The 23,779-nt window shown below is 35.8% G+C and overlaps 1 long non-coding RNA gene across 1 annotated transcript; it reads left to right on the top strand.

Moving 5' to 3' along the window:
• The first annotated feature begins 298 nt into the window (after positions 1 to 298).
• On the top strand, positions 299 to 23,779 carry LOC141497657 (uncharacterized). Its single transcript, XR_012471397.1, has 3 exons — positions 299 to 458; positions 21,608 to 21,693; positions 23,515 to 23,779. It is a non-coding gene; the product is annotated as an uncharacterized LOC141497657 (long non-coding RNA).

The raw sequence follows: 23,779 nt of genomic DNA, 5'->3' as shown, positions 1-23,779 counted from the left end.
AGGTCAGTATTGAACCATTCTGTGCTCATGTGACCTTCTTGCAAAAGGCTTTTCATGAAACTCTGCTGTAATAACATGGCTGGCTGCATCAATGCATGACTTCACTTGCATGATAAGCCTTGTACCCAAATTTCCTGAACAAGGTTATATCCTGCTTAAATCTGAGAAACCTTGTGGACTTATTTTTTCTTGCATGCTAATGTTGTGGTTTTCTGCTATAAAGAACTGTCTGATACTTTGAATAAAGAAAGGGCACTACTAGTTGTCCTGCCAGCAACCCCACCTGAGTGTACAGCTCTAATGAGCTGTGTCACTCTCCCTGCTGGCCAGGGGTACATGACATTTGGTGCCCTTATATAGGGCAGGCACAGGGTCTTGAAGCTGTCTGAAGGCTGAGATAGTCTTTCAGGAGAGGAAACCCCCTAGTGAAGCCATGAAAAATCCCAGGACAAAACCAGGTAAGGGGAAGGTTTGATGAGCAATTAGTGGCATGGTTTTTAGTGTCATTTTCCAAGAGAATACAGCGGGTGCTATAGGAAAGGAATTATCTAAAAAAGCCAGGACAGGACATAAAAATTTTAAAGAAACTGGCTAAAGAGAAGGGCTTAGAAATCAACAAAAAACAAACAGATGAATGCTTACAGACTGTTTATGAATGTTCTCCATGGTTACCAAGGAAAGGAGAATTGAGATTAGAAGGTACTTTGGATCTATATGATTGGAGAACAGTGTGTGAACAGATAAATGAATATTAAAATTATAAAATACTGTTGACTTTTTCTCTTCCCTTCTTCTCTATGATTCTGCCAGAATACTTTCCCCCCTCCTTCTCCCTCTCCACTGCTTGTCTACTTGCAGTTCTGGCTCTTGACCTTGAAGTTAGCAGAAAGAGGAATTTAGAAAAAGGATTAGCAGAGAGAGAGAGAGAGAGAGAGAGAGAGAGAGAGAGAGAGAGAGAGAGAGAGAGAGAGAGAGAATTGTTTCTTGAAGACTTGGGTAAAGAAGTGTAAAAAAGGGAAAGTTTCTGGAGTTAAAAGAAACAGAAAAGAGACAGTATTACCAGATAGGAAAATATGTTAATTAAAGAAATCATAAAAAGAATTGCTATTTTAATCTGAGAAAGTTTTGGGGAAGTAAATTCCAGAAAGACAAGAGAATCAGGTACATTCTAAAGTATATAAATTGATTATAAAGAAATGCCAGAAAAAGGGAAGCTAAATAGTTAATCTTCTATCACAATGATATGGCAACATTATAGCTTGAGGAGTTTATTAATATAGATTCTGATGTGAGTTATTACAGAGAATTATGGTACAAGTGAGGATTTAAGGACAGAAGATCCCCTTCTCCCAAGAAAAGATTTAGAACTGTCCTCTTTAAAAGAAGTTATTTGATTTACTCTATCAGAAGGGGGGGGTAGGGGATATTCTAATTAGGCTATGGGATTTCTGAATGGCTGTTGCCTTCTTGTCAAGAAGTGTTAAATATTAAAACTTTTGTATGGAATATGCATTGTGAAAAGTGGAATCATGTAAAAGTATGTACTAAAATCAAAAGAGCTAAAGCAAAAGAATAATGGAACACTATATTAAGGGAAAATGTAAGTAGTTCAGTCTGAGTAATGGGTTCTAAAAGAACTTGGAAGAAAAAAAAAGGTTGCAAGGAAAAATGAAAAGGCAAATAGAGACAATTGGGGTTTTTGAACCATTTGTGAAGTATGGAAGTTGGTTTAAGTATGTAGAAAGAAAGTATGAGCAGGTTTAACTTTGTATAAGTACAAGATGGATTTTAGGAACTTTGAAAAGTGATTTACAAATCAATGTAAGAAGAGAAGAAAGTATAGAGAGTGATAAGTCTAAATGGAGATATGTGTTTAAATGATGGGGTGATTTTAAAATTACATTAGACTGTTATTTTTGCATTATCTCTCAGTGACTTGATTGGAAAGTATTAAATCCCATAATATGAAAAGTTTGATATGAAAGCAATTGCTTAGGCAAATGTTAACAGTCTCTTCAAATTGGGTAATTCTATAATGTGCTAAATCATCTGCACAAAGTAATCTGAATATACATGTACCTGGATTAAGGAGTTTAAAAGAATTAATGGAAATGCTACAATAGATAATGATAGAATGGCCTTGATAGAAGCTGGGAGTTTGCCAAAACCATTATCAGTACAGACTTTTGAGTTATGTGCTCTTAATCAAATTTCTAATTACTAAAAATGGGGGAGAGAGATAGGTAGAGATAAGTCACACAGGACACTAGATAGAGTTTTATACACAATTAACTATTTAATTTTGGATAAAAAGGGTGTTACCCCTGTGAAAAGACACTTTAAATTAATAGACAAATTTAAGCAAGGAATGTCAGAGGACATGTGGGTGATGTGGAAAGACCCCAAAATGGGTATGTGTTGAGGGCCCTATCTCCTGGTAACCTGGGGGCAAGGTTATGCTTGTATAGCCACAGGTCATGGCAAAGAAACAGTCTGGGTCCTGGAAAGAAGTGTCTGACCTATCCAGAAAATTAAAGTATATCCAAGAACCCCTGAAGAAGCAGCAAAAAGGGAGGCTTGGCAGACAACAGAGAAGAAAAAATCCACTTATAGTGCAATTGATTTTGCTCATGGGAGCTAGATATAGGTATAACAACTTCACTGCCTCGGATTGAAACAATGGAAATTTATGTATGAGAATGGGCTGACTAACAGAACTTTTGAAGGATGAAATGTTACCTGTATTAACTGTACTGTGACTGAAGGGCCTGAAGTTAGGAATAGTTTCACTGTGTTCATTATCACTAGGCCATGCTTCATACTTATGCCAGTGAAGACAAAGGGTTGGGATGTATCTCAAGCTGATGAAGTGTTGAACCATCTTATATAAAAAGGGAATAATGCAGTATAAGTTCATTAAGAAAAAAAAGATGTGTTAGTTGTATATTTATAGGTGTAATAATGTTGAAAAGTGTTATAATGTCCTCTGTAAACATGGCAATGTCTGTATCTACAGCTCAAAATCAGAAGATTGAAGCAGAGTTTATAGAAGAGTTAAGTTATGTTACTAAAGGATTATAAATTCAAAGTAAAATCATTGATGAATTTTATCACATGTTACTCAGGATTGAGGGATACTATTGTGACTGTTGGGGAAGACCTGGATATATTAAAAATCAGAATGAATATGAAATGTGATTACTGATACTCTACTTTTTGTATCACCCCTGTGCCTTAGAATTCTTCACAATATAATTGGACAAAGATTAGAAATCATTTGGATGGTGTGTGGAAGAATATAACTATAGCCCTAGATATAGGAGATCTTAGTGTTAATATCAATGGCATAGATAGAGCCACTTTGTATAAGGAAGAACATATAGATTTAAGAAAGAAATTGTATTACTGGTTGTCTTCTCCACCTGTAATTGATACATGATTACATGGTATCATTTCTGTTTTCAACTTTGTTGTAATTATGATATTGATCCTTTGTTTTTTGCCTCTCATTTTAAAAACTATCTTTGCTCTGTATAAGAGTGTGTTTTTCACATTCAAGATGTTAAAAGCCAGAATGGCACATATTGAGGAAGGCTTATAATATCCTAAGATGTACAAAGAGCCACCAAGAATGGTTTGAAGCCAGATAAGATGGCTGGTGTACTTACCAACCAGTATACTTAAGGTCTTTATAATGATGTTAAAGTTATAACATTTTAATGACACAAGTTAAGAACTGGATAGTATAGATTGAAGGGTTGAAGGCTAACTCATGCAATTGTGTGATGTAGTGTTGAAACAGAAAAGGGGGAAATGTTGAGAGCTGCATGAAGAGTCTGGAGAAGGTCAGTATTGACTCATTCTGGGTTCATGTGACAGAACTCTGCTGTGATAACACAGGTGTGTCAATGCATGACTTCACTTGTGAGATAAGCCTTTTTTCTGAACTTCCTGAACAAGATTACATCCTGCTCAAGTCTGAGAAACATCATGGACTTGTTTTTGTTTTTTTCTTGTATGTTAATGTTGTAGTCTGTAAATTGGAGTGGAGTAGTCTCAGATTAAGGAGGAATTGGAAAAGCTTTCTGAAGAAGGCAGGATATAACCGAGACTTGGAAGACAGGGAAACCAGGAGATTGAATGAGAAAAGAGATAATTCCATTCATGGGGGGCAGTCAGTGAAAATGCCTGATATTGGGAAATGAACTGTTTTGTTTGAAGAATATCAAGGAAGTCAATGATACTGGATTGAAGAGTATGTGATAAGGAATTGTATGTAAGAAGACTCGAAAGGTAGGAAGTGAACAGGTTATGAAGGACTTTATGTTTTTCCACTTTAATATTTAATCTTTATTATTAACATTATTTTAATCATTTTCTTTTTTAAAATTTTACTTTATTCTTTTTTTCTTTTTCCTATTCTTTTTTATTATGTTTATTTTTATACAAATGTTTTTTATACATTATTAAAATATTCTTGTTTAAGTGCAAACATGATACCCCCTCCCCCCCAAAAAATATAGACCCTCATAAGCAATAAAGTAAAGAGAAAAATAAAAATAAAAAATAATAAAGAAATGTGCTTCAGTCTGTGTTCTAATACCACTAGCTCTGTTGTGGGTGGATCACATTCTTTATGATACGTCCATCACAAAAGCTACTTCCATATTTTTCCACTGTTGCCATTGCTGATCACACTCCCTTCATTTGTACTTCCCCACTACCTTATACTATATTTTCTCTCTTCTTTCACATTGTCCCTCTTCTTAAATGTGCTGTAGGGTAGCTGAGTGGCACAGCAGACTGATCACCGGCCCTGGGGCCAAGAGGCCCTGAGCCCACATACCACCCACTAAGGCCCAGGTGTGGTCCTGGGCAGGCCATCCAATACTAGGCCTTTGCAAGAAGTAAAAAAGAAAATGTGTTATATCTGAACACTCTCCCCCACAGTCCACTCTCTCCTCCATCACTCACATCCCCCACTTTGCCCTGTCCCCCTTCTCTCTTTCTTACTCTAGATGTCTATACCCCATTGAGTAGATATACTTTTCCTTCTCTGAGCCACCTCTAATGAGAGCAAAGGTTCCTTTATTTTCCCTTGCTTTCCCCCCTTCCATATCATTACAATAGCTTGTTGTAATTAAAAAATCTTATTATATGAAATATCTTAGCCTATTCCACCTCTCCTTTCTCTTACTCCCATTATATTTCCCTTTTAGCCCTTGACTCCATTTTTATACTATATTATATCTTTAAATTCAGCTCTCTCCTGTGCTTCAACTATAAAAGTTCCTTCTACTTGCTCTATTAAATGAGAAGTTTCATATGAGTATTATCAGCATCATTTTTCTATGCAGAAATACTTGCAGTTCATCATCATTAAGTCCCTCATATTTTACCCTTCTCCACTCTCTATCCTTCACCTGAGTCCTGTATTTGAAGATCAAACCTTCTGTTCAGCTCTGGTTGTTTCAAAAGGAACAAAAATTCCCCTGGTTCATTGAAAGTCCATCTTTTCCCCTGGAATAGGATGCTCAGTTTTGCTGGGTAGTTGATTCTTGGTTGCATTCTGAGCTCTTTTGCCTCCAGGAATATTATATTCCAAGTCCTACAAGCCCTTAATGTAGTTGCTGCTAAGTCGTATGTGATCCTGACGGCAGCTCCATGATATTTGAATTGTGTTCTTCTGGCTGCTTGTAATATTTTCTCTTTTACTTGGGAGTTCTGGAACTTGGCTATAATATTCCTGGGGGTTGGGTTTTTTTTTGGATCGCTTTCTGGGGGAGATCAGTGGATTCTCTCAATTTCTATTTTGCCCTCTGCTTCTAGGATGTCTGAGCAATTTTCCTGTAGGAATGCTTTAAAAATGATGTCAAGGCTCTTTTCCTTATCATGGCTTTCAGGTATCCCAATAATTTCAAAATTATCTTTCCTGAATCTGTTTTCCAGATTGGTTGTTTTTTCAATGAGATGTTTCACATTTTCTTCTAATTTTTTATTCTTTTGGTTTTTGAAGTATTGTGTCTTGACTTCTCATAAGTCAACAGCTTCCTTTAATTCCATTCTACATTTGAAGGATTTGTTTTCCTCAGATAACTTTCTTATCTCTTTTTCCATCTGGTCAATTCTGCTTTTTTTTTGTTGTTGTTGTTGTTTTTAGGTTTTTGCAAGGCAAATGGGGTTAAGTGACTTGCCCAAGGCCACACAGTTAGGTAATTATTAGTGTCTGAGATCGGATTTGAACCCAGGGACTCCTGACTCCAAGGCTGGTGCTTTATCCACTATGCCACCTAGCCGCTCCCTCAATTCTGCTTTTTAAAGCATTCTTTTCAGTAACTTTTTGAACTGTTTTATCCATTTGACCTATGCTGATTTTTAACATGTTATTTTCTTCAGCATTTTTTGGATCTCCTTGACTAAGCTGCTGACTTCTTTTTCATTTTTTTTCCTGCATCTCTCTCATTTATTTCCCCAATTTTTCTTCTATTTCCCTTACTTGATTTGTTGAACCCAAAGAGTGAGATGGAGACTGGAATTTGATAAGTCTGGAGATCTTTATTTCCCAGGGTCTGGCCTGGGGATAAAGAGTACCCAAATCAGACAGTCCCTGAGTGTTCAAGGGATAGGGTTTTTATAGTGTTTTTTGGGGGGAGATACTGAGACCAAACAGGATACAGAAGGAAAGATCATCTTATCATATGTAAATATAGTGTTCCTATAGACAGAGTAGGAAAAGGGTCAGGGTCTTTGAACATATTTCCTGAGATGGAGGGAGTCACATATTCATGGGCTTCCCACAGGTTTGAGGAATTTACTGTCTTATTGTTCCAGCCACACCTGGGGAAGGAGGAGGCAGTCCTGGAATTTAACAGATACAGCAAGATAATTAGGCTGATGAGGGTGCTTTGTGAATATTCAAACAATTTTATAGTATATCCTGGACTCTTAGGTCAAGCACTTGAGTTTTATTATTTTCAGACCCAAAGGCACCTGGCCAAATTTGTATTTACTTTTTTAATTTTTCTTTTATTAAAGATTTTATTTGAGTTTTACAATTGTTCCCCAATCTTACTTCCCTCCCCCCCCCCCCGCCCCGAGGGAAAGCACTCTGTCAGTCTTTACTTTGTTTCCATGTTGTACATTGATACAAATTGAGTGTCATGAGATAGAAATCATATCCTTAAGGAAGAAACAAAGAGTATACAAGATAACAAGATCAGACAATAAGATATCTGGGTTTTTTTCTAAATTAAAGGGAATAGTGTTTGAACTTTGTTCAAACTCCACTGCTCTTTATGTGGATATAGATGGCATTCTTCATTGCAGACAGCCCAAAATTGTCCCTGATTGTTGCACTGATGGAATGAGCAAGTCCATCAGGGTTGATCATTACCCCCATGTTGCTGTTAGGGTGTACAGTGTTTTCTGGTTCTGCTCATCTCACTCAGTATCAGTTCATGCAAATCCTTCCAGGCTTCCCTGTATTCCCATCCCTCCTGGTTTCTAATAGAACAATAGTGTTCCATGACATACATATACCACAGTTTGTTAAGCCATTCCCTAATTGAAGGACATTTACTTGATTTCCAATTCTTTGCCACCACAAACAGGGCTGCTATGAATATTTTTGTACAAATGATGTTTTTATCCTTTTTCATCATCTTTTCAGGGCAAATTTGTATTTCTAAGAAATTTATCAGGACCCAGAAGAATGTCAGGGACCCCTTTCTATACAGGAATTTCACAAACATTGATATTTTACTTCAGATTTTCAAAATCTTTTTTGAGCTCTTTCATAGCCTGATCGCAACTTCTGTTTTTCTTGGAGTCTTTAGATGCAGAAGTTTGTATTTCCTCATCTTCAGATTGAGTATTTTGATCCTTCTTGGGATCAAAGACAATGTATTTTTCAAAGGTGTTCCTCTTTTTTCTCTGTTTACTCATTTCCCCAGCCTGAGCCTGGTTTTGGGGTGCTTCCTGAGCTTTTGAGGTAGTATTGTGATACCCCCCCAACAAGGATCTCAATGTGTGAAACTTTGTCTTCCCTCCTGGTCTGTGAATGACCACAAGTGCACCCCTCTGCCACAGGCCTGAGGTGGGGGGCCCTGCTGTTCTATGGGGGGCCTAGACTATGATTAGGATCTGAATGTGGTTAGAGCCCCAGAGTCCTGTCCCAAGGACAGAGGACAAATCTCGAAAGTCTCTCTCTACTCCCCTACCTTTGGTAGGCTGAGCATTCAAGGCTCAGTTGTCTCGGGGCTCCTGCTTACCGGCTCTGCCTGCTTCCTTTTCCTGGATCTGGGCTGCTGTGGCCACTGCTGCTCACTGAGTGCCCTAAGAGCTGGGCTTCAGAAGCTCACTCTGGCAGAGGTCCTCCCACTGATCTTCCAAGTTGTCCCCAGTGCTCTCTGGGGTGTAGGTCAGGAAACTGGCCCTGCTGCCATGAGCCATGTTCCCAGGCACCCTGGGGCTGCCTCTGGGAGGCTGAAGTTCCTTCACTCTGGCAGGCTGCCCTTTTAACCCTGTGGAGTGGAGCCTTTCCACTATTTTGCAGGTTACCTTGGTCTGGAGAACAGCCTCACTGGATCTTTCTGTAGGTTCTGTCTCTTGAAAATTTAGTTAGAGTCATTTTTTTAATGAGTTTTGAAATATTATAGAGAGAGTACCTAAGAGAGGTTCTTCTATCATCATCTTGACTTTGTTCCTTACTTTAGTCTTAACGTCAAATTTTTTCCTTTCCCCTTCCTATACCCTACTCATTGAGAGGGTAAGAAAAACAAAACCCAGAGTAAATATGTACAATTGTTCATAAAAATTCCTATATCAGCCTTATCCAAAAAAAAGAAAGATATTTAAAAATATTTTCCTCACTATACACCCTAAATCTATCATCTTTCTAATTGAAAGTGGATATCATGTTTCTTCATAAATCTTTTGAAAATATTTTGGGTATGACATTGATCAGAGTCAATAAATCTTTCAAAGTTGATTTATTTTATAATATTGTTCTTTTTTGTGAGTGTGTGTGTGTGTGTGTGTGTGTGTGTGTGTATGTGTCTCCTGATTCTACTTATTCACTTTGTATCAGTTCACAAAAACCTTCTCAGGTTTCTCTGAAACCATCCCTTACATAATTTCTTATAGCACAATAGTCTTCCATCACATGCATATATATCAGAACTTGTTTAGCCATTCTCCAATTAATGGGTGTCCTCTTGGTTTTTGCTAATGCAAAAATAAGTGCTATGAATATTTTTATACATTGGTGTCTTTTCCTTCTTCTTTGGTGTCTTTGGAGTATGGACCTGGTAATGGTATCAATGGTTCAAAGTATATGCCAGTGGTTTAAAAACTTTTTAGACAAGGTTCCAGATTTCTTTCCATAATCGTTGGATCCATTCACAGCTCCACTAACAATGCATTAAGGTACCTGTTTCCCTACAGCTTCTCCAGCATTTGTCATTTTCCTTTTTCATTAACCACCAATCTGATGAATGTGAGATGGCACCTGAGTTGTTTTTTAAAAAATATTTTATTTGTTTAAATCAGCTAACAGCTCCCACCTTAACCCTCTCCTCATACCAATTGAGATCACATGAAAAACTTCATACAGAATGCAGACATATATTCAATCAAAACATATTTCAACAATGGTCATATCCAGACTTTTTTTCCTCATTCTGCATTCTGAGACTTTTACTTTTCTATCAAGATATGGATAGCATATTTTATTATCACATTTATGTGGCCCCTAGGTGGAGCAGTGGATAGAGCACCAATTCTGGAATTAGGAGGAACTGAGCTCAAATCCAACATCAGACATTTGACAATTATTAGCTGTGTGACCTTGGGCAAGTCATTTAATCACATCCAGGGCCATCTCCAGTTGTCCTGATTCATATTTGGCCACTGGACCTAGATGGTTCCAGAGGAGAAAGTGACACTGGTGACTTAGCATAGCCACCCTCAATGAAATGCAGTCACTTGCTTGCCATGGCATCACCATCCTGATGTCATTGTTTTCAAGAATGAAGGACAAACAATAAGTCCATTACATTTGTATACCATCATTTGCTCATCCATTCCCTAATTTACAAGTTTGCCATTGTTGTTCAGTCATTTTCAGTCATGTCTAATACTTTGTGACCCCATTTGATGTGTTCTTGGTAAAAATACTGGAGTGGTTTACCATTTCCTTCTCTAGTTTACAGATTAGGAAACTAAGGCAAACAGGGTTTAGTGACTTGCCAAGGGTAACATAACTAGCAAATGTATGAGGCTGTTATTTGAACTCATGTTTTCTTGACTCCAGGGTCTGAACTCCATCCTCTGTGCCACCCAGGTGCCCTCAGTTTACTACTACCTTCTCATTCTTTCTCACCTTAAAAAGAGCTATATATATATATATATATATATATATATATATATATATTATATTTCTGTATGAAATTGAGTTTGTTTTTGCTTAAGACTAATCCCTCCATCATTCTACCTTTTCTCTCACTCCTCCCTCTACCGTTTCCTTTTTCTTTCCTATTTTATTGCTTAGTGTGATATATTTCTGTACTCTGTGTGAATATATCTATATCTATCTATCTATCTATCTATCTATCTATCTATCTATCTATCTATCTAGATGTCCTTTCTTTTTTTTTTTTTTGACCAGTTCAGATTAGATTAAGGTTAAAGTGTAAATTGTCATCCCTTCCTCCTTGATTGTACAGATGTCTGCTTGTATATAATGTGAAATCAGATTAAATTAAGGTTAAAGTATAAATTGCCCCATCATTCCTTCCTCCTTGATTGTACAGATGTCTGCTTGTACATAATGTGAGATAATTTTCCTTAATCTTTTTTCCCTTCTATGCCCCTTCCCAGTGTATTGCTCTTTTTTTTTAGTTTTTGCAAGGCAAATGGGGTTAAGTGGCTTGCCCAAGACCACACAGCTAGGTAATTATTAAGTGTCTGAGACCGGATTTGATCTGAGACTGGATTTGAACCCAGGTACTCCTGACTCCAAGGCCAGTGCTTTATCCACTACGCCACCTAGCCGCCCCTCTTCTTCTTCTTTTTTTTTATCCATTGTTAAGATCATGAAACCAGAACTACTCCCAGGCCCTCAGTCTAGAATCTCTCTATGAATGTTTACAAGTTTTAGAGGGGGGCCATGAGTACCTTCTCCCTATATCTGACTATGAGTGGTTTATTCTCATTTATTCCTTAATTATTTTTAATTCACTAAAAAAAGATTTTCTCCACTCTAGTGTTTTGCCTTGGATAGTATTGGTTGTCAGATCATATGTGACCCTTACTATGGTTCCTTAATATTTCAGATCTTTTATTTCTAACTGCTTTGTAGTGTTTTTTCTTTGATGTGGAAGCTCTGGATTTTGGTTAATGTTCCTGAGAGTATGTTTGGAGTTTCTTTTAGGAAGTAACTGATGGATTCTATTTCTCTTTGGTTCTAAGAAATGTGAGCAGTTTTAGGATTTCTTGAAATATGATATCCAGGCTTTTTTGGGGGGGGAGATGCTTGGCATTCAGATAGTCTAATGAGTCTTAGTTTTTTTTTTTCCTAGCTCAGTTTTCCAGATGAATTGTTTTTTTTTCTACCAGATACCTTATATTTTATTTTTTCAGTCTTTTGACTTTGTTTTAATAGTTCTGGTTGTCTCATGGAATCATTAGTTTCTATTTGGTACATTCTAATTTTGGGGTAGTTTACTAGTTGGGCAATGTTTGGATCAGTTTTTCCAATTTTTTTATTCTCTTTCCAACTCTTTCTTCTATAACTCTCAATTCTTTCCCAACTTTTTCCTCATGATGTGTTTCTTTTATGAGGCTTTGCTTATAGATACTGTCATTCTTCCTCTTTTAATACATTTTAATTTTAAACTTAAATACAAAATGAGAAAAGAAAAAAATAACATTGTCATGTACATAGAACATAAGAGAGAGTTCAATATAAAAGAATGAATTTCCATTTCAAGAAAATCTGTAGACTCATCAGATTCAAAATTTCCAGCTCTTTTTTTGTATTCTTGTAGGTTTTCTTTTATTTTCTGCTGTGCACTTTTTATTTTATTTTTAAATTTTTTTCACCTACCTCCTCCTCTCCCACCCAAAAAGCTAAAATTAAGTACAGATACACACACATATATACACATACATGAATATACACAAATGTTTGTGATCATATGGTATATTCACACATATACTCATACACACACATATGCAAGTCTGTATTTTACTTATGTCCTCTTGTCATCTGTTTCTCTGAAAGTGGACAGCATCCTCCTTCATAAGTTCAAGTCTTTTCATACTTTTCTAAGTTAAACAGCTCAGCATCTCCTACACTGTAGCAAAATTCCAATTCAATCACCATCTATCTGAGAGATGGTCCATGAAAGCCTCTTCCCAATTTTCTGCATTCTTTCTAGTCTTAACTGCATGTTTCATTTATACAAGAAAACTTAAAATAATCAAAATGATCCATTTTATACTTCAACAATGTTCTCATCTTATAAGTATAAATAAAACATTTGTAGCTTAAAATGGAAGGAATGCAGAAAATTGGGAAGATGCTTTCATGGGCAATGACCGTACTAGCTACTAAATCTTGTGTAATCCTTAGTAATAAATAAATCCACAATATTTAAATTGGTTTTTCTTGTTGCCTCCAATATTTTCTTTTTAATTGGGGAGCTTTGAAATTTTTCTTTCATATTCCCATGTTTTCCTCCTGGGATCTCTTTCAGGTTGAGATTGGTAGTTTGAATCTATTTCTGCTTTGCTTTCTTGTTCTAGAACCTCTGGGAAATTTTCCTTAATAATTTCATGTAATTGTATATCAATTTTTTAATCATAATTTTTAGGTTGTCTGATTATTCTTATATTATTTCTCTTTGATCTGTTCTTCAGATCAGCTATTTTTCTCTGATGAGATATTTCATGCTTCTTTTTTTATTCTTTTGATTTTGTTTTTATTATTTCTTTATGAACTTTCCTTTGGTTTTCAAGGAATTATTTATTGCTAGCAGTAACAATAAGAGAAGAAAAAGAAATTGAAGGAATCAGAATTGGCAATGAGGAAGCAAAACTTTCACTTTTTTGCAGGTGATATAATGGTATACCTAGAGAACCCAAGAAATTCATCTAAAAAACTCCTTTAAACAATGAACAAATTCAGCAAAGTAGCAGGATATAAAAATAAACCCACATAAATGATCAGCATTTCTATATATGAACAACAAAACCCAAGAGTAAGAGATAGAAAGAGAAATTCCATTTAAAATAACTGTAGACAACATTAAATACCTGGGAATCTACCTCTCAAGACAAACCCAGAAACTGCATGAACACAATTATAAAGCACTCCTCACTCAAATAAAGTCAGATCTAAATAATTGGAAAAATGTCAAATGCTCTTGGTTAGGTTGAGCTAATATAATAAAAATGACATTTCTACCCAGATTAAATTATTTATTCAGTGCCATACCAATCAAACTACCAAATAACTACTTTACTGAGCTAGAAAAAATAGTAACAAAATTCATCTGGAACAACATTGAAAAGAGCAAGAATAGCAAGGGAATTGATGAAAAAAAGGGTAAAGGAAGGTGGCCTAGCTCTACCAGATTTAAAACTATACTAAAAAGCAAGTCATCAAAACAGCCTGGTACTGATTAAGAAATAGGATAATGGTACTATTTGACAAACCCAAAGACATCAGCCTCTGGGATAAGAACTCACTATTTGACAAAAATTGTTGGGAAAATTGGAAAATAATATGGCAAAAACTAGGCATAGATCCACATCTCATACCCTATACCAAAATAAAGTCAAAAGGGGTACAGGATTTAGACATAAAGAGTGATATCATAGATAAGTTAATAAACCAAAAAATACTTTATCTGATTTATGGGAAAGGGATAAATTTATGATCAAACAAGGATTAGAGCAGATTATAAACTGCAAAATGAATGATTTTGACTATATTAAATTAAAAAATTTTTGCACTAATAAAATCAATGCTGTCAAAATTCAAAGGAAAGCATAAAGCTGGGAAACAATCTTCACAACCAGGAGTTCTGATAAAGGTCTAATTTCTAAAATATTTGGAGAATTGCATCAAATTTATAAGATCACAAGCCATTCCCCAGTTGATAAATGGTCAAAGGATATAAACAGACATTTTTCAAATGAAGAAATTAAAGCTGTATATAATTATATGAAAAAGTGTTCCAAATCATTATTGATTAGAGAAATGCAAATTAAAACAATAATGAGATATCATCTCACACCTAATTAGATTAACCAAGATAAGAAAAAGGAAAGATGATCAACATTGGAGAGGTTGAGGGAGGATTTGGACATTGATGTATTGCTGGTGAAGTTGTGAATGGATCCAATATTTCTGGAGAGCAATATGGAATGATGCCCAAAGAACAATAAAACATTTCATACCTGTTGACCCAGAAATTCCAATTCTAGAAATTATAAAAAGAAATTATAAAAAATGGGGAAAATCCTACATATTTCAAAATATTCATAGCAGCTCTTTTTTTAGTGGCAAAGAATTGGAAATTGAGGGGATCCCCATCATTTGGGAAATGGCTAAACAAGTTATAGTACATGAATACTATGGAATACTATTGTTTTATAAGAAACCATAAATGGTTGTATTCTAGAGAAGCATGGAATGACTTACAACCTTGATGGAAGCAAATATATATTGGTTATGGACTGTATTAACCCCAACCAGAGGAAGAAAAACAAAACAAAACACACAGAAAAAAAAACAACCCTTCTGAATCTGATGAATACTCTTTCCCTCAATCCTATTTCCTCATACCAAAAATTACTAATTTCTAGACATGTTTAATAAAATATGTATGTAAAATGCTAACCTGATTGTTCCCTATTGAGGGGAGAGGTGTGGGAAGGGAGGACAGAGGGAAATTTTGTAACTTGGAAATATGCATGTACATATGGATGAAAATAAATAATTTTTTTAAAAAAAGGAATGATTTATTTCCTTAAGTTTTTGATTCTCTGTTTCAAGTTGGTTAACTTTCTTTCTATTGTTTTCTTGACTTTTTTGGATTGCTCTTTTTTTTCCCTAATTTCTCCTTCAATCTCTCTTAATTGATTTTTTTTAGGTTTTTGCAAAGCAAATGGGGTTAAGTGGCTTGCCCAAAGCCACACAGCTAGGTAATTATTAAGTGTCTGAGGCCGGATTTGAACCCAGGTATTCCTGACTTCAGGGCCGGTGCTTTATCCACTGTGCCACCTAGCCACCCCTCTTAATTGATTTTTAAAGTTCTTGTTTTTGATATTATTTGACATTTCTTATTGAAAAGGGAATAACAAGGGAGCATCTAGGCACAGTGGATTGAGCACCAACCCTGGAGTCAGGAGGACCTGTGTTCAAAACTGACCTCAGACATTTAACAATTACTTAGCTGTGTGACCTTGGGCAAGTCACTTAACTCCAATTGCCTTAAATAAATAAAATTATAAAAGAAAAAAGAAAAAGAAGTAACATTTTTTTAGCTCCATTATCTTCCTCTGAACATGATCCCAGATCTTTTCTATTCCCATAGTAGCTATCTATGATTGGGTTCTTTCTCCTTTGTTTGCTCATTTTAATTTTGGTTTTATAATTATTATTAGCCAATAGCTATAAATGTAATTAAGTTCTAGTCCTTAGGTAAGAAGAGCAATGCCCCAAGTCTCTGTTCCTTCTTACTGTTATTTTCTGAGGTCTGTCCTGAGGTTCAATGTTAAGATAATATTATAGGGTTAAAAATTATGAAAGATTAGGATCTATATATATAATAAAAAATGAATCAAGAAATCAATTTAAACATTGACTAAAAATTGTAAGGAAAAACCAATTTCGTAGGACTTAAGAACTATGATCAATACAATGATGGATCAATCATGACCCCAGAGCCCTGACAATAAAATATGTTTTCCACTTCTTGAAAGTGATGCACAGAATGACAGGCAAATTTGTGGAAATGGGGAATATGTTGATAGGTTTTACTTGCCTGTTTTTACAAGGAATAATCACAAGGAATTTACTAAAGAAATGTATTTCTTTATTTTTTTGGAAGGTCGGGTGGGGGAAGTATGAGAAATGATTATGTTACAAAAAGAAAAAAGCAGGATAGGCATATCAATGAAAATTTATTTTTGCCTGTATAGAAGAAAGCAGAAGGAGATTTAGAAAGAAATATTTTGAGGAAAGCTTTGAAGTAAAGGTATTGAATATATTATATATTTAAAAAACTCAAGCTGCATATAATGAAGATTCATGATTTCATACACAATTCTCTTTTTTGCATTCTTCTTGATATATCAAAATGCTCATATACATTGGTTTTTATCAAGTTCAGAACAAGAAAAAAATATAATAGGAAAAACATATATATGTATATATATGTATATATATATGTATATATATATATATATATGTATATATATATGACATGTTCCATGAATAGGAATAGGCCAGTAGTCTCTAGATTAAGGGCTGGGAGAAACAACTGGATATCATCTTAGATGATTTAAGGCTTTGAATGTCAAGCTGAGGAATTATGATTTTCTGCTGTAGTATAAGTGGTAAAGAGTGAATGAGAAATTATTAGGGTCAATGGGTGAAATGTTAGTGTAGGGTCCCAGGTCATGTCTAAAGGAGAAGACAATGAAGACTAGGTAGGATTAGGGAGTGGGTTTTTTTTTGGTAACCCCAAAATTTATCATAGTGCCTGGTTCATTATAAGTGTTTAATAAATTCTAATTGATTGAATCAAATATGTGAGAAGAGTTACTGAATACTAGGCAAAAGGAAATGGATAAATAACTCTCAAAAATAGAGCTATTCATCAACAGCTATATGGAAAAAAATGAATAGGACAATACAGTATCAGCAGTGTCTTTTTACTTATCTGATGACTTTTGACCTTCTACAAACAGGAGCTACCTAATCTAAATAAAGTGAGAGGGTGGAGAGAAAGAAATCAAACCAAACAGAAGAATTATCAGGGACGTTTCCCTTAATCTTTCTCAAGGAATAATTTAAGGGAAAGTTGTGACAGTTTCTATAGGTGAGGCAACGGATACATATAACTAGGTACATAGAAGATAATGTACTGTGGAAATGAGAAATATTCTTAGAGGAAAGACAATTTCCAAGGACCAAGAAAGGTTTTTTGCTGAAGGTGGGATTTCAGCTGATTCTGGAGTGGAATGGGTTTGGATGGACATGACTCAGAATAGGTATGTTTGGATAGTTTTTCTTTTCCAGGTGCTAAATTCTAAATCCACAGAAGCCTCCTCATCTTGACATTTTACTTTGCCTCTGAACTTCTTACACTGCAAGTACATTTCCATTTTTGAGCTCTCTTCCTCTAATTGGCTAATCCCCCAAAACCTCCATTTTAAGGAAAATTGTCCAAACTAGTCATGTCATTCTTCTCTATGCTGGACTCTTGACTCGACTCTGTTTTCAACATTCAACAATGTAGCTATCTCCCCCACCTCTGTTTTTCAACTTCCTTTTATGTGTCTTGAGGCAATTAGGTAATATAATGAATAGAATACTGGACCTGAAATTAGGAAGACTTGGGATCAACTCCAGTTTTAGATGCTAACTGGGTCACTGGGCAAGTCACTTAATCTCTGTTTGCCTCAACTTCCTCAACTGTAAAGTGGGGAATAATATTTCCTATTTTCCAGGTAGTGAGGATCAAATGAAAGAATATTGTGTAAAATGCTTAGCTCAGTGTCTGGCCCATAGTAGATGTTTGATAAATATTTGTTCTTTTCCCTTCCTTACTTTGTGCTTTCCTATTAAAATGCAAATTTTTTGAGGGCTAGGATTGCCTTTCTTATTATTCTCAGTGCTTAGCACAATTTGAGTATACATAGTAAGCACTTTAAAAAAGTTTGTTTTTAATTGCTAAATTTTAGACTCTACATAATGTAAACAATTGGACGTGATCCAAGAAAGTGGAGCCTAGAATGGAATAGGACCTTGGATGAAGTAAGGAGACAGCATATTTAATATAGTACTATCTTGAGGCATATGTCATTTCATGCCCTAGAATAAAACTCAAATGTGTCCTATTAAATTAGTCAAAACTGGTTTTATATTACAGTTATTAAGAGTAATTTATATCTACAACGCTGAGGAGTTATTTGGAAGTTTAGCAGCATCTAGTGACCAGATGAGATAATGCAGCCTCTTAGGAAACCAGTTAATTTATCAAACCTAAACTGGTGGTTGAACAGATTGCCACCTGGTGGTCATTTTTGATATTGCAAGGAACCTTCAATATAAGATCTATAAACCAAGGTAAGCTGGATGAGGTTAAACTCATGAACATAAAATGAACATAAATGGATGGGAACGAGTGGATTTAATTCAAGTGATCATTGCATAGACTATGTTTTTATTTAGCATTTTATTTTCCCCCAGTTACATATCAGACCAATTTTAGTTTAGGTTTTTGCAAGGCAAACAGGGTTAAGTGGCTTGCCAAAAGCCACGCAGCTAGATAATTATTAAGTGTCTGAGGCTGGATTTGAACTCAGGTCTTCCTGACTCCAGGGCCGGTGCTCTATCCACTGCGCCACCTAGCCACCCCCTCAGACCAATTCTTAATGTTCAAGTTTAAAAACTTTGAATTTCAAATTCTCTCCCCTCTTTTTGCCCCACTACACAATGAGAAAGCAAACAATTAGACATAGGTTATAGTTATAGTCATGCAAAACATTTCCATAACAGTGATGGTGTGAAAGAAAACAGTCTTCTCCCCCCTCAAAAAAAAAGAAACTTCAAGAAAAATAAAGTATAAAAGTATGCCTTAGTCTGTACTCAGAAACCTTCAGTTCTTTCTCTGGGAATGGAAAGCATTCTTCATAAGTCCTTTGGAGCTGACTTGGGTCACTGTATTGCTGAGAGAAGTGAAGTCATTTATAATTGATTATATTACAATACTGTTACTTTGTATAATACATCTTACATTGCATCGGTTCATTTAAGTCTTTGCAGGGTTTTTGTGAGAATTCTGATTGCTAATTCTTTTAGCAGAGTAGCATTCCATCATAATCCAATACCACAATTTATTCAGCCATTCATCAATTGATGGGCATCCCCTCAAATTCCAGCTCCTTCACACAAGAAATATACTTTTTGTTTTTCATCTCTTTTAGGATAAAGACCTAGCAGTGACATTACTAGGTCAAAGGGTATAATGGTTTTATGGTCCTTTGAGCATAGTTCCAAATTGCTCTCCAGAATGGATTCACAACTCCATGAACAGTGCATTAAATTATTAATGAGTTAGACCATTGGTAACCTCATCTAAAGAAAATTTCATATTTTTTGATCATTATTAATTGGGGACTGCCTCTAACTTGACTCAGTTCTCTTTGTGCTTGAGAATTGAGGCCTTTATTAGAGAATTTAGATGTTTTTTCAAAGTTACTATTGTTAACTATTTCTCTCCATCCTATCCAGCCACCCCATTTATTCTATTCTCTCTCTCTTCTTCTACCTTGTCCCTCTTTAAAAGTGTTTTACTTCTGACTACTCCCTCCTCCATCTTCCCTCCCTTCCATCACCCCTCTCCCCTGACCTTTCTCTTATCCCATTCTAGAATTCCTTAGGAGAAATAGAGCAAACCTCATAGTCAAAAAAAGGATGGGAAAAAAAGTTGTGGGGCCTAATCTCCAAATGAACCAAATGATATCTGTTCAAATACAAGGCAAATTGTTCAATATAGGGGACTGAATACTATAGTAAGAAATCAAAAGTTAATTGGAATAACAGGCAAGTCCTTGGAGTTAAAAAAAATAAAACAAATCTAATAGTTTTGTCAAGATAACTTTTTATTTAAAGTAAATACTTTTCCAATAGCCCAAAAAGTGACTCTCTACATGGCATCACTAGATGGCCAATAAAGAAATCAGTTTGATTATTTTGTAGTCAAAGGTAGAGAAACTTTATGTAGTTATTACAAAGTCTAGAGTTGATTGTTGTACAGACCAGGAACTTATTTTTGCAAAATTCAGATTTCATTTGAAGAAAATAGGGAAGACCATCATACCAAATAGGCATGACCTAAGTAATATCCCTTATGAGTGTAAAGTAGAGGTGATGAGTAGATTTAAGAGAATAGATTGGAAGATAGAGAGCCTAAAGAACTATGGATAGAAGTTGGCAATATTGCACAGGAGGGAGGAACAAAAAACAACCCAAAGAAAAAAGAGAACAAGAATGCAAAATGACTGTCTGATGAGATTTTACAAAATAACTAAGGAAAGAAGGAAACAAGAAATATTCAAATGACCAAACAATTCTGCTCATTTCCCATGCCAGCAAGGTTATACTGTTTTGCAAGTTGGACTTCAGCAGTATGTGAAATGAGAATTACTAGAAGAGCCATCTGGTTTTGGAAGGGCAAAGGAGCCAGAGGCTGAATTGCCAACATTTACTTAGAGAAAAATCATGTGAGTTCCAGGAAAAAAAAATCTACTTCTGTCTCATTGACTATACTACTGATTGTGTGGAACACAACAAAATATGGCAAATCCTTAAAGAAATGGGAATACCATAGTATCTTATCTCCTGAGAAATCTATATATGGACCAGGAAGCAATAGTTAGAATTGAACATGTAACAACTGATTGGTTTAAGATTGGGCAAGGAGTAAAAGGCTGCATATTGTCATCTTATTTATATACAAGAGTACATCATGTGAAATATCAGGGTATGTGAAGCAAAAGCTAGAATTAAGGTTACTGGGAGAACTATTAAAAATCTCAGATATGCATATGATACCACTCTGATGGTAGAAAGTGCAAAAAAATTATGAAACTTCTCACTGAGGGTGAAAGAGGAGAGTGTAAAAAAATTGCTTAAGCTTAACATAAAAAAACAAACTTAATTTTGTTGTTTGGTTCTTGTTCTTGGTTATTGAAGAAGACCAAAATGATGTCCCTATGTCTAAGACAGATTGCAGTGTGTCCCACTGTATTTAGTCAGACCAATACAAGCTCAAAATTCTCTACTACAGGTTGGGCATAAATAGTTTCCTTTGAGCTGTTTCAATTCTGCCTTCCTTATAGAGGGCAGCACCTTCTCTGATGAGGGCATGCCATGCTGGGCCATCCTGTGCCAGTGTCTCCCAAAACTTAAAATTCTTCAATGAGACCTTCAGGGTGCCTTAGTATCACTTCATCTGACCCCCATTGTGAGCACTTGCCCTGTGTGAATTCTCCATAAACTAGTTTTTTTTTTTTTGGCAAGCTTACCTTTGGCATTCTAACAATGTGTTCAACCCATCACAATTACACTCTCTGTAGTAATATTGGAATGCTAGGCAGTTTAGCTCAAGAAAGGACTTCAGTGTCTGTTATCTTCTCCTGTCAGTTGATCAGATAATTTAAATGGAAGCAATTCAGTTTCCTGACATGGTGCTGGTAGACTGTCCAGATTTCACAGGCATATAGCAATGAAGTCAACACAATGGCTTTGTAAACCTTCAGTTTGATAGTCAGTCTAATACCTCTTCTCTTCCATACTTTCTTTCAGAGCCTCCCAAATACTGAACCAGCTCTGGCAAAGTGTGCGTCAACCTCATTGTCAATGAATTCCTCTTTGGAAAGAACACAGGCAAGGTAAGTAAACTTGTCTACATTACTCAAAATTTGTGTATCTCATGACCTTCTTATTACAAATACTGTCTTCCACTTACCTAAATACAATAAAACTTCTTGGATGCACCCTTGTAGCAAACATTGGCATCTATTAGACTATGTGATTGTAAGGAGAAGAGACAGAAAGGCTGTGAGAGTGACAAAAGCAATGTGTGCTGCAGAGTGCTGGACTGATCACAAAGTCATCCTCTCTAAGCTAAATATTGAGATTCAACCAAAGCTGTGGCCCCAAGGCAAAGTGAATACTAAAAGAATTAATGCCAGGAGATTAGAGTGTCTCTCTGAGTGAGAACAGTTTGCTGCTAACTTGGAGGGAAAACTGAGCCAACACACAATTAGCAGCCCTGGAGCAGAAAAAGAGTGGGCAGCTTTCAGATATTTCTGAAAGCTGCCCATTCTTTTGGTTATCTGGGGCAGAACACTTGCAAACACCAAGACTGACTTGATGAAAATGATGGGGAAATACAGAAGCTGCTAAATGAAGAATGAGAACTCTACAGAGTTTACTAGCAGGATAGTTCATCCATTTCTTTTTAGGTTTTTGCAAGGCAAATGGGGTTAAGTGGCTTGCCCAAGGCCACACAGCTAGGTAATTATTAAATGTCTGAGATCAGATTTGAACCCAGATACTCCTGATTCCAGGGCTTTATCCACTGTGTCACCTAGCCACCCCAGTTCATCCATTTCTAAGAAGGCAGCATTTAATTCCATCAAGAGTAAAGTACAGGCAAAGCTTAGAGAGATGCAGGACTCTTGGCTCAGTAAGAAGGCAGATGAAATTCAGTTTTATGCAGACAGTAACAAACCAAAATGTATTTATGATTCCCTGAAGGCCAAAGATCTGTGGTGAATTTCAACTGCTCACTGCTGATGGGCTCACATTAATTAATGATAAGGACATGATCCTAGAGAGATGGATTGAACTTCCATAGGGTTCTTAACAGACCATCATCAATCAATGCAGAAGCCATTGACCGATTACCTCCAGTTGAAGTCAATCAGTTCCTAACTGAAGATCTGAAGAAGAGGTTTTGAATGCCATTAGGTTCCTTTCAAGTGGCAAAGCACCTGGTGCTGATTCTATTCCAGCTGAGATCTACAAGGTGGGGGATCCGTTGCTCATCCAAAAACTGACTGAACTTTTCCAGGTTATAAGGCATGAAGATATCCTACGAAAATTCATAAAAAATTCCAAAATCATGACAACTGGTTCCATCTATTCCTGGCAAATCAAAAGAAAAGAAATATCAGATTTCATATGCTAGGGCTCAAAAATCCCTGTAGACAGTGACTACAACCATGAAATTAGAAGATGCTTGGATGGAAAACTATGATAAATCTAGACAGCATACTAAAAAACAGAAAGATCACCTTGTTGACAAAGGTCTAAATAGCATTGTATGGCTGTGAGAGTTGGACTATAAGGAAAGATGTGTGTCACAAAATGGATGCTTTTTGAAATGTGGTGCTGGAAAGGACTTTTGAGAGTCCTTTGCATAGCAAGGAGATCAAATCAGTCAATACTTAAAGAAATTAATTCAGGTTATTCAATTGAAGGTCAAATACTGTTTGGGAAAATTTGAAGACAAAAGGAACAGCAGTTAATCAGAAGGCTAGATAGTGTCATGGAAGCAGAGAACATGAACTACTTAGATTTTGAGAGAGAGTGGAAGATAGAAGGACCATATGGTTATGAAGAGATGGTAGTGACTGAATGGTTGAACAACAAAATTAAAATTCTTTGCAAAATAATTAACTCAGTGATATACTTTCTTTCTATAGATTTAAGGAAAGAAGCAAGAAAGCCACACAACCAAAGGGTTCCATGAGCACACCAGAGCAACAGAAACATTCTCAAGTGATGATCTGAGCATTCTGTGATTTCTGGTGATGTATGGCATCAAATTCACATTCCTTGAGTTTTTCCATTAGTTTGCTCTATTTTTTCTAGTTTACTTTCCTGACACTATTTTAGACTTTCAGTGTCATATTCTCTTTATGACTCAGAATGCTATGTATAAAGAGGAGTTGATCAGAAGAATATAGA

This window comes from Macrotis lagotis, chromosome X (assembly GCF_037893015.1).
Source record: "Macrotis lagotis isolate mMagLag1 chromosome X, bilby.v1.9.chrom.fasta, whole genome shotgun sequence".
Taxonomy (NCBI): Eukaryota; Metazoa; Chordata; class Mammalia; order Peramelemorphia; family Peramelidae; genus Macrotis; species Macrotis lagotis.
This window is presented reverse-complemented; position numbering and strand designations above follow the sequence as displayed.